Source organism: Prinia subflava, chromosome 2 (assembly GCF_021018805.1).
Source record: "Prinia subflava isolate CZ2003 ecotype Zambia chromosome 2, Cam_Psub_1.2, whole genome shotgun sequence".
Lineage (NCBI taxonomy): Eukaryota > Metazoa > Chordata > Aves > Passeriformes > Cisticolidae > Prinia > Prinia subflava.
The window spans coordinates 1-15,261 of NC_086248.1; the positions used below are offsets into that span (position 1 = coordinate 1).

The following is a 15,261-nucleotide window of genomic DNA, read 5'->3' on the forward strand; positions in this document are numbered from 1 at the left end:
GATCAAGTCTACTTTGTTTTCTCGCTACCTGTGAAATACACCTCGACTTCAAGGTAATGTTCCTGATCCTGTAAATGGCTACAATGAGAATTGTTCGGGGGAAAAAGGAAAAAGAAAAAAGAAGGCCCCTTGGTCTTTAGAGCTTTCTCTGTTCAGGATTTCTAATTTAGCAGAAAATACAGAGATTTCTCTAGCTGCACTCTCAATTCTATCCGGACGTGGAGTGGACATGGATTTCATTTGTCACCTCCTCTGTTCCCACCAGCCAAACTTCTACATACTTGGGCTATAAAAAAGTAGATAAAAGAGTAGAGAGAGAGGAAAAAACCAAACCAAACCAAACCAAACCAAACCAAACCAAACCAAAACACACCAACACAAAGAAAACATGAAGAAAAAAAAAAAGTTTTCAAATAAAATTTCAAGTAAAACACAGAAAAAAATAAAATTAAAAAGTTAAAAAGGAAAAATTAGAAAGAAAGAAAATAAAAAGCAAAAATTAAAAGGAAAAAAATAAAAAGGAAAAAAGTAAAAAGGAAAAAAATAAAAAGGAAAAAATAAAAAGGAAAAAATAAAAAGAAAAAAATTAAAAAGGAAAAAATTAAAAAGGAAAAAATTAAAAAGGAAAAAAAATAAAAAGGAAAAAATTAAAAAGGAAAAAAAATAAAAAGGAAAAAATTAAAAAGGAAAAAATTAAAAAGGAAAAAAATAAAAAGGAAAAAATTAAAAAGGAAAAAGTTAAAGAGAGAAAAAAAGAGGAAAAAATAAAAAGGAAAAAAATAAAAAGGAAAAAATAAAAAGGAAAAAAATAAAAAGGAAAAAATAAAATAGGAAAATTACAAAGGAAAAATTACAAAGGAAAAATTAAAATAGAAAATTTTTTAAAAGAAAAAATTTAAAAATACAAAAAGACATCACTTATTAAAAAAAAAACCCTACATAAAAAATTCAAAGTAATTAAAAATAAAGAAAAAAGTATAATCAACTTTACAAAGAGATTCATTATGGCAATTCAACACTTAGCAAGTTTCCCTGGAAATTTACAGACTTGTGGGCATATGGTGCTGAACAATGCCTGATTTACCAACATGAAATTGGTACATTTCCTTGGCAATGTGCCCTGAGCAGTACAAAAATTCCAATCAGCATGGAAAATATGAAAAAAAAAAAATTCTTTACTAAAATGAGAGAGAGGAAAACCAGCAAATCCAAGGAACAAAGAACATCTAAATCCCAGCTTGCCTGGAAAACAAGCTCAGGAATTTCTAACAAGGAAAACTTTTGCAGCTTTGGAGGAATTTGGTGCAAGTTCATGGAATGATGATTTCAAATCTGCTTCCCCTGCTCTGATTTTAAAGGGAAGCGGCATTAAACACGTCAAGTTACTCCTGTCCAAGAAGGATCCCTATTTTGTGTGAGTAACAATCCCAAGAAACTCCAGTCTTACTTGTATTTGACATCTCAAAGTCTCAGCAGAGTTGGGAAGTTTCAATGAAACAAAAGAGCCACAATGCCTGGAACAACAAAATTCTACTTGGCCAAAATCAGGACATTTATTTACAAATCCAGGGAGGAGGAGGATAACACCAGGAACACACTCCAGCTGAAAGTCACCGTTTATTGGAAAAGGCAGGAAATAAAATGGACACTCTCTGGTTCTGCTCCAGCAATTCTCCGGGAGTCGGAGATAAAAGTGGGAACCTCAGACCAGGACAGGGCATTCCAGGGGCTCTGCCTCGCAGGGGCTCTCTCCTCTTTTGCCAGCTGCCTGCAAGAGGAAAAACAACGGGAGTCAAGTGTCAAACCTGGGCAGGATGTCCTCGGTTGAGGCAGATGGAACAGGCCCCCCCACAGAGTGAGTCCAGGCCGGGTGCCGGGGAGCTCCGGCAATCGGGGGCCGCCCGTGGCACCAAAGGGCTGGAAAAGCAGCCCCGGCTGCCCGGGTTTGGTGCCGGCACACGGCAAGGTCTGGCCACAGGGGCAGCACTCAGTGCTGGGACCGCAGGAGAACGGCCCAAAGCCGGGTCCAACATCCAGCAGTGCAGGCAGCACACCCCGGGAGAAACTCAGGGGGGAGAAGCCCCCCGGATGCTCCCTGCACACTCCACGTTCCCGGCCTTTGGCAGCTGTGCCAGGGCCTCCCTCAGAACACCGACCTCACCGTGCAGCTCCTGCTAAATAGGAGAACCTGGGGAAACCACGCAGAAATCCAGGCATTTCCAGTTCTTGAGAGCCAAAGCGGCAGCAAAATGCGTGCAAACTTCGTGCTGCCGCACGAAGGGAAAACAAACCCAGTGCCTCCCACAAATTCAGGTTTATTAAAAGAATCCCGGTATATTTTCTCTTTCTTTGTTCTCTTAGGCAGTGGGTTTGGGGGCTTTTTAGTGGTTTTTATGGTTGTTTTGTTTTCAGACCCTGAGTCTGAAGGTACTGGTTCTGCTCAGAACAGTTCATTTCCAAAAAGCAGTGAAACTAGGAAAGGTGCTTCCAAGAAAAACGTGGCCTAGGAGACACATGCAGCTGGGTTCCACAGTCCCAGTCCCCCTCCCAAAGGCTCAAGATATTTCTGTACTTGCAGCACAGGACTAGGAATCGGGGTGAACGCAAACTGGTTTGCTGGCTTTTCTTCTGCCAGAGATACAGAGCGGAGCTTTCCTGTTCCTCGGTTTCTTTTGTGTGGTAGCAGGGGTAATTGCAAGTGCTAAGAAAGTGATCAAAAATATCCATAAGCCTTCTTATAGTGATTAAAAATATCCATAAGCCTTACCATAAGGTAAACTCAAGACAATTGCTGCTGCCTCTATTTATGTGTCTTTTGAGTTGCTCACAAGGTGATCCTTCGCAAATGCTGGCGCTGACAAATCCAGCAGATAGATACAGCAGCCCCAGAAGTATGTGTGGGCATTTGTGAGGAGTGATGTGGGCACTTGCCCCCCAGATTCTCATCCGCGTGGGAAATAGATGGTTTGACAGGAACAGATCCTGTCTCAGCTTGGCCAGTCCCAGCTGTCTCTTACTAAAGAGTCACAGAGACCAGGAATGCTCAGGCAAGAGGTAATTCCTCAGATTTGCTGGATGTAAATTTGGGAGAAACATGGTAACTCATAGCTTGTACTGCTGGAACTCCCTCAAGATCCAAACCACAGGCTCTGTTCTCCTGTGTGCTGCTACCAGTGGGGCAGAGTGGGGAAATTCATTCTGAGTTTTTGGAGAAAACTTCAAATCTCACAGTAAGTAAGTAAGTAAGTGCTAGGTAGTGTTAGGTAACAAAAAAAACCACAAACAAATCCCAAACCCAAAGAAAGGGCTCAAACCTGATCTCAGCAATTCTTTCCATTCGATTCTCTCCTCGCTTCTTTCATCCTGTGAAAGCTCACCCGGCTCTAACATTCTCTGTCCACACAGTAACTCTTTCCAGCCTTGGTCAGTGTCAGAGCCACACACTCAGCTTTGGCTGGACAACCTTCAGCTTCCACAGTCCACTTCCTCAGACTGTTCGCTCCCAACTCTTCCTACCTGCAGTCACAAGATTTTAGTAGAGCAAAACATCAACCTGATTTACCATGATTCATTTATGATTACTATTTCAAGATAAAGTTACAGCAAAAGCATTAAGTCCATTTCCACAGGAGGCAGAAGAAACATGGCTAAAAGTTAAATGAAGATCTGGAGAAGTGAATCAGAACGAACTAGAAACAACTGATCCAATTTCTGAGACAGCCAGAGGAACCTAATGCTGTGCTTGATAAACAGAAAATGCTAACTACCAAGAAAACGGAAGGAAAAGTGGCTAAAAGTCTTGCAGAGCACAAGACAGCAATTACAGGAAGCAGTCCAGTACATGTTACAATGCACTGAATTGCTCTGAGTGGAATAAGCTGTTCTGCAGAAACCATTGAAGCATATTAAGACTTCTCAGAGGTGATTTCAACAAAGAATGATGTAAGGTTAAAACTCACCCTGTGCGGCACCTCTTGCAAGACAGCTGGGCTTTCAAGAGGAAGCGGCTCCTCGTGAATGCGAGCTTGCTTTTCCAGGGTTCCTGGCCTACAGCTGAGATGCCACAGGTTACATCAGGTTACAGAGCACTTCCCACTCTGAAGCCAAAAATCCAAACACAGCACTCCTTTAGAACCCTGAGAGACAGCCGTGGATTCTGGGGATACGGGATACAGTGGAAAATGGCACCAAGACACCAAGAACAGTGCAGTGCTGGCAGGCAGAAGCAGCATCCCTTTGCCAGAAAATGCCATTCTGCAGCCAAGTTAGTGCATGAGAGAATTTTACTGCCATGCAATAAAAAAAGTACTCTAGCAGTGGAATGAAGAAAAAAATCTCCAAACCCTGTCCAGAGTACCAAGGGGAATATCCACAGCAATACAGCAAAATAAATGGGAACTTCAGAAAAAAAAAGAGACATTAAAACCAGTCCAGATGAACAACCACTGTCTATTAGGACAATGCCTGCACAAAAGGACTCTGGTGCGGAGCCTTAATTGAGGATACAGTTTTTAATAACCCCTTTGAAGTGCTATAAACCAACTAAACCCAAGCACACTTTCATTTTCTAGACAGATTTTAAGACAGCTGAGTGAGAGTCTCAAGCACGTACTCAGTTGTCAGAGTTGCCTTTGCCCATCTTAGCAAGGACAGAGCAGATGTGGCCAGCACAGGGCAGAGCCACCCCAAGTCCTGCCCGAGCCCCTCTGGCCACACTCCCTGCTGATCATGCGGACCCCTAACAGGCTCCAGCCAGGCCTCTTTGGTGCTTGGTTTGTGAACTCTTCCAATCAAATGCGAAGGAACCCTCTAGTGCCCTGGACCTGGTGATATTTTCTGGGCTGGAATGCAACTTCCCACACAAAAGGCAGGCCAGGTTGGTTTGTTTTGGTTCTTTTTCTAGGATGTGCCTTACACAGGTGATGTTCCCTACAGCTGAGCACTGGGATGCCAACAGCACCAATACAGAAAACCACCGTGGGACAGAGCAGCAGAAGACGCTCCCTCCAGCCTTGCCAGAGATGTAACAGGAGCACCCTCAGTGCCATGCCTGGTGAGTGCAGTGGAGCTGGCAGGCTGACCCATAAACATTCTGCACTTACCTTTCAACAGAGTCAGTACGGACACAGAACAAATCCCTCTTGCAGTCGAGATGCCTTGAGGCGTGCATGGATCTGCTGCCAAGGGTCCTGGAGCAGCCAGAGCAGAGTAGGGTTTCTACCATGCTGCAAGCAAGGAATAACATTTATTCAGAAGAAAATAAAAGGAGGCACCTCTCCCCATCCCTTTTCTTAAAAATAAAAAAAAAATTTTAAATCATGCATTAGAACTTTTTTAACCTTTCATTCATGCTTTACACAGTATAAATGATGAGCACTCATCTTTTAGCCTGAATTTGCATCAGCTCCTCAGGCTGGCTAACCTCAGCAAGACCAAGACCATCAGAATCGCTGAATTGTGGAAGGGGCCTTCAAGCTCACCCCATTCCACCCCCGGCCCTGGGCAGGGACAGCTTCCACTATCCCAGGGTGTTCCAAGCCCCGTCCAACCTGGCCTTGGGCACTTCCAGGGACACAGGGGCAGCCACAGCTTCTCTGGGGAACCTGTACCACGGCCTCACCACCCTCGCAGGGAAAAATTTCTTCCCGACATTTAATCTAAAGCTGCCTCCCTTGTCCATCACTACATGTCCTTGTGAGAAATCCCTCTCCCTTAGGCCATACGCGGCTTGTACAGCCCACCCCAGATAAGTGCTCCAGGGGCTCTCGGGCCACACGAGCGCTCCGGGCCCTTTGCCGGTCCCCAGCGCCGGGAACCCCGACTCCCCCGGGACTGTGTCCAGCCAGGCCCGGCCCTCACCATCCGCACTCTCCGGGGAGCTCGGAGCCCTTCCGCCCCGGGTCCGCGGCGACGCTGGCGGCCGCAGCTGCGGCGGGAGGCAGGGCAGGAGGCACGGCGGCAGCGACCGCGGCGGCACGGGGGTGGCAGCGCTGGTACTCACTGCGCAGCAGGATGGGACCGCTGTCCTCGACACTGAACGCCAGGTGCGGGTGTCGCCCACGGGGCGCCCGCAGCCGGCGCACATGAACACCATGGGCGTGGGGGCCGCGTCCGCCCGCCGCTCCTGCTGCTGCTGGGCCCGGTCGGCGCCCGGCTGCAGCAGCGACAGCGAGCGCTCCAGCTCCGGGCACAGCGCCATCGCGTCCCGGCCGCCCGCCCGCCGACCGGCCGGCAGAGAGCCCGACAGCGCCTTGGAATCGCCCGCCGAGAAGGCGGCAGTGACGGCGCACACCGCCCCGGGACCGCCCCGGGACCGCCCCGGAACTGCTCCCGTTTTTTCTTCCTTTTTTTTTTTTTTTTTTTTTTTTTTTTTTTTTTTTTTTCCCTCTTCCTTCTGTCAAACAAAGAGGAAAGATGTCTCGAATACACCTGCAGCAGAGCCTTGGTTCGGCCGCGGCTATAGGGTCCAAACCGGGCGAACTCGGCGAGGTTCGGCGGGGCTTGTTCGGTTCGACTCCGTTCCAGTCGGCTAAACGCGGTTGGGTTCGGCTGTTATCGGTTGCGCTCGGCCATTTTCGGCCGTTCAGCTTAACTCGGCCGATCTCGGCAATGCTCGGCTCTTTTCGGCTGTTCGGAAATCCTCGGGTGTTTTCGGCTCTTCGGCTACACTCGGATCTAACCGGCACAGCTCGGCTATTACTGGATGCAGTGCCTTAGATTCCGCTCTTCGGGACAGCTCGACACGGTCGAACCGCACTCGGTGCCGCTCCCCGCGCTCCCGCAGCTCTGCTCGGCTCCCTGAGGGCGGCGCGGGCCGGGCCGAGGCGCCGCACGGGCAAGCGGGGCCGGCTCCCTTTAAACACGCAGCGCTCGGTGTTTTCCTGCTGCCGAGTCCCGCGGGCGGCCCGGCCATCGCACGGACACGGCCGGGAGCGCGGAATCGAACAGGAGCTCCCGGGCAGTGACTGCACTCGGGCACTAAGAACCAGCTTCCAGCCCGGGGCCCCTTGGGGCCGGGCACGGGGCAGAGCTGCAGTACCGCGCTGTGTCCACAGGGCGGCAGCACCGCGGCCCGGCCCGGGGCTCCCCGCCCGTCGGGGACACGCAGAAAGGGACCCCCCAAAGAGAACGTGCACAGAAATCCCCTAAGAGAAACGCCCCGAAAGACACCCGGCCGCCGCTTAAAAGAGAACCCCTGCCACCAAGCAAATTCAAACCAAAAAACCCCCTCTGTTTTAAGCTCTATTCCATTATTTCTTTACATTTATTATTTTAATATTGATAATTACCATGTCTTTTTTCTAGTCATATCTATGGATATAATATATAGACTACTGTATATAATATAAGTAATGAGAAATATTATAGATTGCATTTACTTACGATATTATTTTTCATATTTATATTTGTTTTATTATATATATTCATATTTTTGTACTTAGTTTTTAAAATTCGTGTTTATTGCTGTATGTTTTAAACTCTATTAATTCAGTAACCTAAACACGACAGCACCCCAATTAAGCAGAATTACATTAGCCTGGTTTTCTAAGGGAGAAAGTGGTTTTAAATTAAAATAATATTGGTATAATTTCTCTTTCTCTGTTCTTTTGTGGGGTCGGTGGATTTTTTTTTTTTTTTTTTTTTTTTTATGTTGTTTGTTTTGTTTTGGATTTCTTTGTTACTAAACAATGAGAGTTACAAGATCAAGTCTACTTTGTTTTCTCGCTACCTGTGAAATACACCTCGACTTCAAGGTAATGTTCCTGATCCTGTAAATGGCTACAATGAGAATTGTTCGGGGGAAAAAGGAAAAAGAAAAAAGAAGGCCCCTTGGTCTTTAGAGCTTTCTCTGTTCAGGATTTCTAATTTAGCAGAAAATACAGAGATTTCTCTAGCTGCACTCTCAATTCTATCCGGACGTGGAGTGGACATGGATTTCATTTGTCACCTCCTCTGTTCCCACCAGCCAAACTTCTACATACTTGGGCTATAAAAAAGTAGATAAAAGAGTAGAGAGAGAGGAAAAAACCAAACCAAACCAAACCAAACCAAACCAAACCAAACCAAAACACACCAACACAAAGAAAACATGAAGAAAAAAAAAAAGTTTTCAAATAAAATTTCAAGTAAAACACAGAAAAAAATAAAATTAAAAAGTTAAAAAGGAAAAATTAGAAAGAAAGAAAATAAAAAGCAAAAATTAAAAGGAAAAAAATAAAAAGGAAAAAAGTAAAAAGGAAAAAAATAAAAAGGAAAAAATAAAAAGGAAAAAATAAAAAGAAAAAAATTAAAAAGGAAAAAATTAAAAAGGAAAAAATTAAAAAGGAAAAAAAATAAAAAGGAAAAAATTAAAAAGGAAAAAAAATAAAAAGGAAAAAATTAAAAAGGAAAAAATTAAAAAGGAAAAAAATAAAAAGGAAAAAATTAAAAAGGAAAAAGTTAAAGAGAGAAAAAAAGAGGAAAAAATAAAAAGGAAAAAAATAAAAAGGAAAAAATAAAAAGGAAAAAAATAAAAAGGAAAAAATAAAATAGGAAAATTACAAAGGAAAAATTACAAAGGAAAAATTAAAATAGAAAATTTTTTAAAAGAAAAAATTTAAAAATACAAAAAGACATCACTTATTAAAAAAAAAACCCTACATAAAAAATTCAAAGTAATTAAAAATAAAGAAAAAAGTATAATCAACTTTACAAAGAGATTCATTATGGCAATTCAACACTTAGCAAGTTTCCCTGGAAATTTACAGACTTGTGGGCATATGGTGCTGAACAATGCCTGATTTACCAACATGAAATTGGTACATTTCCTTGGCAATGTGCCCTGAGCAGTACAAAAATTCCAATCAGCATGGAAAATATGAAAAAAAAAAAATTCTTTACTAAAATGAGAGAGAGGAAAACCAGCAAATCCAAGGAACAAAGAACATCTAAATCCCAGCTTGCCTGGAAAACAAGCTCAGGAATTTCTAACAAGGAAAACTTTTGCAGCTTTGGAGGAATTTGGTGCAAGTTCATGGAATGATGATTTCAAATCTGCTTCCCCTGCTCTGATTTTAAAGGGAAGCGGCATTAAACACGTCAAGTTACTCCTGTCCAAGAAGGATCCCTATTTTGTGTGAGTAACAATCCCAAGAAACTCCAGTCTTACTTGTATTTGACATCTCAAAGTCTCAGCAGAGTTGGGAAGTTTCAATGAAACAAAAGAGCCACAATGCCTGGAACAACAAAATTCTACTTGGCCAAAATCAGGACATTTATTTACAAATCCAGGGAGGAGGAGGAGGAGGATAACACCAGGAACACACTCCAGCTGAAAGTCACCGTTTATTGGAAAAGGCAGGAAATAAAATGGACACTCTCTGGTTCTGCTCCAGCAATTCTCCGGGAGTCGGAGATAAAAGTGGGAACCTCAGACCAGGACAGGGCATTCCAGGGGCTCTGCCTCGCAGGGGCTCTCTCCTCTTTTGCCAGCTGCCTGCAAGAGGAAAAACAACGGGAGTCAAGTGTCAAACCTGGGCAGGATGTCCTCGGTTGAGGCAGATGGAACAGGCCCCCCCACAGAGTGAGTCCAGGCCGGGTGCCGGGGAGCTCCGGCAATCGGGGGCCGCCCGTGGCACCAAAGGGCTGGAAAAGCAGCCCCGGCTGCCCGGGTTTGGTGCCGGCACACGGCAAGGTCTGGCCACAGGGGCAGCACTCAGTGCTGGGACCGCAGGAGAACGGCCCAAAGCCGGGTCCAACATCCAGCAGTGCAGGCAGCACACCCCGGGAGAAACTCAGGGGGGAGAAGCCCCCCGGATGCTCCCTGCACACTCCACGTTCCCGGCCTTTGGCAGCTGTGCCAGGGCCTCCCTCAGAACACCGACCTCACCGTGCAGCTCCTGCTAAATAGGAGAACCTGGGGAAACCACGCAGAAATCCAGGCATTTCCAGTTCTTGAGAGCCAAAGCGGCAGCAAAATGCGTGCAAACTTCGTGCTGCCGCACGAAGGGAAAACAAACCCAGTGCCTCCCACAAATTCAGGTTTATTAAAAGAATCCCGGTATATTTTCTCTTTCTTTGTTCTCTTAGGCAGTGGGTTTGGGGGCTTTTTAGTGGTTTTTATGGTTGTTTTGTTTTCAGACCCTGAGTCTGAAGGTACTGGTTCTGCTCAGAACAGTTCATTTCCAAAAAGCAGTGAAACTAGGAAAGGTGCTTCCAAGAAAAACGTGGCCTAGGAGACACATGCAGCTGGGTTCCACAGTCCCAGTCCCCCTCCCAAAGGCTCAAGATATTTCTGTACTTGCAGCACAGGACTAGGAATCGGGGTGAACGCAAACTGGTTTGCTGGCTTTTCTTCTGCCAGAGATACAGAGCGGAGCTTTCCTGTTCCTCGGTTTCTTTTGTGTGGTAGCAGGGGTAATTGCAAGTGCTAAGAAAGTGATCAAAAATATCCATAAGCCTTCTTATAGTGATTAAAAATATCCATAAGCCTTACCATAAGGTAAACTCAAGACAATTGCTGCTGCCTCTATTTATGTGTCTTTTGAGTTGCTCACAAGGTGATCCTTCGCAAATGCTGGCGCTGACAAATCCAGCAGATAGATACAGCAGCCCCAGAAGTATGTGTGGGCATTTGTGAGGAGTGATGTGGGCACTTGCCCCCCAGATTCTCATCCGCGTGGGAAATAGATGGTTTGACAGGAACAGATCCTGTCTCAGCTTGGCCAGTCCCAGCTGTCTCTTACTAAAGAGTCACAGAGACCAGGAATGCTCAGGCAAGAGGTAATTCCTCAGATTTGCTGGATGTAAATTTGGGAGAAACATGGTAACTCATAGCTTGTACTGCTGGAACTCCCTCAAGATCCAAACCACAGGCTCTGTTCTCCTGTGTGCTGCTACCAGTGGGGCAGAGTGGGGAAATTCATTCTGAGTTTTTGGAGAAAACTTCAAATCTCACAGTAAGTAAGTAAGTAAGTGCTAGGTAGTGTTAGGTAACAAAAAAAACCACAAACAAATCCCAAACCCAAAGAAAGGGCTCAAACCTGATCTCAGCAATTCTTTCCATTCGATTCTCTCCTCGCTTCTTTCATCCTGTGAAAGCTCACCCGGCTCTAACATTCTCTGTCCACACAGTAACTCTTTCCAGCCTTGGTCAGTGTCAGAGCCACACACTCAGCTTTGGCTGGACAACCTTCAGCTTCCACAGTCCACTTCCTCAGACTGTTCGCTCCCAACTCTTCCTACCTGCAGTCACAAGATTTTAGTAGAGCAAAACATCAACCTGATTTACCATGATTCATTTATGATTACTATTTCAAGATAAAGTTACAGCAAAAGCATTAAGTCCATTTCCACAGGAGGCAGAAGAAACATGGCTAAAAGTTAAATGAAGATCTGGAGAAGTGAATCAGAACGAACTAGAAACAACTGATCCAATTTCTGAGACAGCCAGAGGAACCTAATGCTGTGCTTGATAAACAGAAAATGCTAACTACCAAGAAAACTGAAGGAAAAGTGGCTAAAAGTCTTGCAGAGCACAAGACAGCAATTACAGGAAGCAGTCCAGTACATGTTACAATGCACTGAATTGCTCTGAGTGGAATAAGCTGTTCTGCAGAAACCATTGAAGCATATTAAGACTTCTCAGAGGTGATTTCAACAAAGAATGATGTAAGGTTAAAACTCACCCTGTGCGGCACCTCTTGCAAGACAGCTGGGCTTTCAAGAGGAAGCGGCTCCTCGTGAATGCGAGCTTGCTTTTCCAGGGTTCCTGGCCTACAGCTGAGATGCCACAGGTTACATCAGGTTACAGAGCACTTCCCACTCTGAAGCCAAAAATCCAAACACAGCACTCCTTTAGAACCCTGAGAGACAGCCGTGGATTCTGGGGATACGGGATACAGTGGAAAATGGCACCAAGACACCAAGAACAGTGCAGTGCTGGCAGGCAGAAGCAGCATCCCTTTGCCAGAAAATGCCATTCTGCAGCCAAGTTAGTGCATGAGAGAATTTTACTGCCATGCAATAAAAAAAGTACTCTAGCAGTGGAATGAAGAAAAAAATCTCCAAACCCTGTCCAGAGTACCAAGGGGAATATCCACAGCAATACAGCAAAATAAATGGGAACTTCAGAAAAAAAAAGAGACATTAAAACCAGTCCAGATGAACAACCACTGTCTATTAGGACAATGCCTGCACAAAAGGACTCTGGTGCGGAGCCTTAATTGAGGATACAGTTTTTAATAACCCCTTTGAAGTGCTATAAACCAACTAAACCCAAGCACACTTTCATTTTCTAGACAGATTTTAAGACAGCTGAGTGAGAGTCTCAAGCACGTACTCAGTTGTCAGAGTTGCCTTTGCCCATCTTAGCAAGGACAGAGCAGATGTGGCCAGCACAGGGCAGAGCCACCCCAAGTCCTGCCCGAGCCCCTCTGGCCACACTCCCTGCTGATCATGCGGACCCCTAACAGGCTCCAGCCAGGCCTCTTTGGTGCTTGGTTTGTGAACTCTTCCAATCAAATGCGAAGGAACCCTCTAGTGCCCTGGACCTGGTGATATTTTCTGGGCTGGAATGCAACTTCCCACACAAAAGGCAGGCCAGGTTGGTTTGTTTTGGTTCTTTTTCTAGGATGTGCCTTACACAGGTGATGTTCCCTACAGCTGAGCACTGGGATGCCAACAGCACCAATACAGAAAACCACCGTGGGACAGAGCAGCAGAAGACGCTCCCTCCAGCCTTGCCAGAGATGTAACAGGAGCACCCTCAGTGCCATGCCTGGTGAGTGCAGTGGAGCTGGCAGGCTGACCCATAAACATTCTGCACTTACCTTTCAACAGAGTCAGTACGGACACAGAACAAATCCCTCTTGCAGTCGAGATGCCTTGAGGCGTGCATGGATCTGCTGCCAAGGGTCCTGGAGCAGCCAGAGCAGAGTAGGGTTTCTACCATGCTGCAAGCAAGGAATAACATTTATTCAGAAGAAAATAAAAGGAGGCACCTCTCCCCATCCCTTTTCTTAAAAATAAAAAAAAATTTTAAATCATGCATTAGAACTTTTTTAACCTTTCATTCATGCTTTACACAGTATAAATGATGAGCACTCATCTTTTAGCCTGAATTTGCATCAGCTCCTCAGGCTGGCTAACCTCAGCAAGACCAAGACCATCAGAATCGCTGAATTGTGGAAGGGGCCTTCAAGCTCACCCCATTCCACCCCCGGCCCTGGGCAGGGACAGCTTCCACTATCCCAGGGTGTTCCAAGCCCCGTCCAACCTGGCCTTGGGCACTTCCAGGGACACAGGGGCAGCCACAGCTTCTCTGGGGAACCTGTACCACGGCCTCACCACCCTCGCAGGGAAAAATTTCTTCCCGACATTTAATCTAAAGCTGCCTCCCTTGTCCATCACTACATGTCCTTGTGAGAAATCCCTCTCCCTTAGGCCATACGCGGCTTGTACAGCCCACCCCAGATAAGTGCTCCAGGGGCTCTCGGGCCACACGAGCGCTCCGGGCCCTTTGCCGGTCCCCAGCGCCGGGAACCCCGACTCCCCCGGGACTGTGTCCAGCCAGGCCCGGCCCTCACCATCCGCACTCTCCGGGGAGCTCGGAGCCCTTCCGCCCCGGGTCCGCGGCGACGCTGGCGGCCGCAGCTGCGGCGGGAGGCAGGGCAGGAGGCACGGCGGCAGCGACCGCGGCGGCACGGGGGTGGCAGCGCTGGTACTCACTGCGCAGCAGGATGGGACCGCTGTCCTCGACACTGAACGCCAGGTGCGGGTGTCGCCCACGGGGCGCCCGCAGCCGGCGCACATGAACACCATGGGCGTGGGGGCCGCGTCCGCCCGCCGCTCCTGCTGCTGCTGGGCCCGGTCGGCGCCCGGCTGCAGCAGCGACAGCGAGCGCTCCAGCTCCGGGCACAGCGCCATCGCGTCCCGGCCGCCCGCCCGCCGACCGGCCGGCAGAGAGCCCGACAGCGCCTTGGAATCGCCCGCCGAGAAGGCGGCAGTGACGGCGCACACCGCCCCGGGACCGCCCCGGGACCGCCCCGGAACTGCTCCCGTTTTTTCTTCCTCTTTTTTTTTTTTTTTTTTTTTTTTTTTTTTCCCCTCTTCCTTCTGTCAAACAAAGAGGAAAGATGTCTCGAATACACCTGCAGCAGAGCCTTGGTTCGGCCGCGGCTATAGGGTCCAAACCGGGCGAACTCGGCGAGGTTCGGCGGGGCTTGTTCGGTTCGACTCCGTTCCAGTCGGCTAAACGCGGTTGGGTTCGGCTGTTATCGGTTGCGCTCGGCCATTTTCGGCCGTTCAGCTTAACTCGGCCGATCTCGGCAATGCTCGGCTCTTTTCGGCTGTTCGGAAATCCTCGGGTGTTTTCGGCTCTTCGGCTACACTCGGATCTAACCGGCACAGCTCGGCTATTACTGGATGCAGTGCCTTAGATTCCGCTCTTCGGGACAGCTCGACACGGTCGAACCGCACTCGGTGCCGCTCCCCGCGCTCCCGCAGCTCTGCTCGGCTCCCTGAGGGCGGCGCGGGCCGGGCCGAGGCGCCGCACGGGCAAGCGGGGCCGGCTCCCTTTAAACACGCAGCGCTCGGTGTTTTCCTGCTGCCGAGTCCCGCGGGCGGCCCGGCCATCGCACGGACACGGCCGGGAGCGCGGAATCGAACAGGAGCTCCCGGGCAGTGACTGCACTCGGGCACTAAGAACCAGCTTCCAGCCCGGGGCCCCTTGGGGCCGGGCACGGGGCAGAGCTGCAGTACCGCGCTGTGTCCACAGGGCGGCAGCACCGCGGCCCGGCCCGGGGCTCCCCGCCCGTCGGGGACACGCAGAAAGGGACCCCCCAAAGAGAACGTGCACAGAAATCCCCTAAGAGAAACGCCCCGAAAGACACCCGGCCGCCGCTTAAAAGAGAACCCCTGCCACCAAGCAAATTCAAACCAAAAAACCCCCTCTGTTTTAAGCTCTATTCCATTATTTCTTTACATTTATTATTTTAATATTGATAATTACCATGTCTTTTTTCTAGTCATATCTATGGATATAATATATAGACTACTGTATATAATATAAGTAATGAGAAATATTATAGATTGCATTTACTTACGATATTATTTTTCATATTTATATTTGTTTTATTATATATATTCATATTTTTGTACTTAGTTTTTAAAATTCGTGTTTATTGCTGTATGTTTTAAACTCTATTAATTCAGTAACCTAAACACGACAGCACCCCAATTAAGCAGAATTACATTAGCCTGGTTTTCTAAGGGAGAAAGTGG

General features: G+C 47.4%; 1 long non-coding RNA gene across 1 annotated transcript; it reads right to left on the bottom strand.

The window, feature by feature from the left end:
- Positions 1–2,143: 2,143 nt before the first annotated feature.
- On the bottom strand, positions 2,144–4,397 carry LOC134563603 (uncharacterized). Its single transcript, XR_010083395.1, has 2 exons — positions 3,960–4,397; positions 2,144–3,516 (listed from the first exon to the last, which is right to left on the bottom strand). It is a non-coding gene; the product is annotated as an uncharacterized LOC134563603 (long non-coding RNA).
- Positions 4,398–15,261: the final 10,864 nt, after the last annotated feature.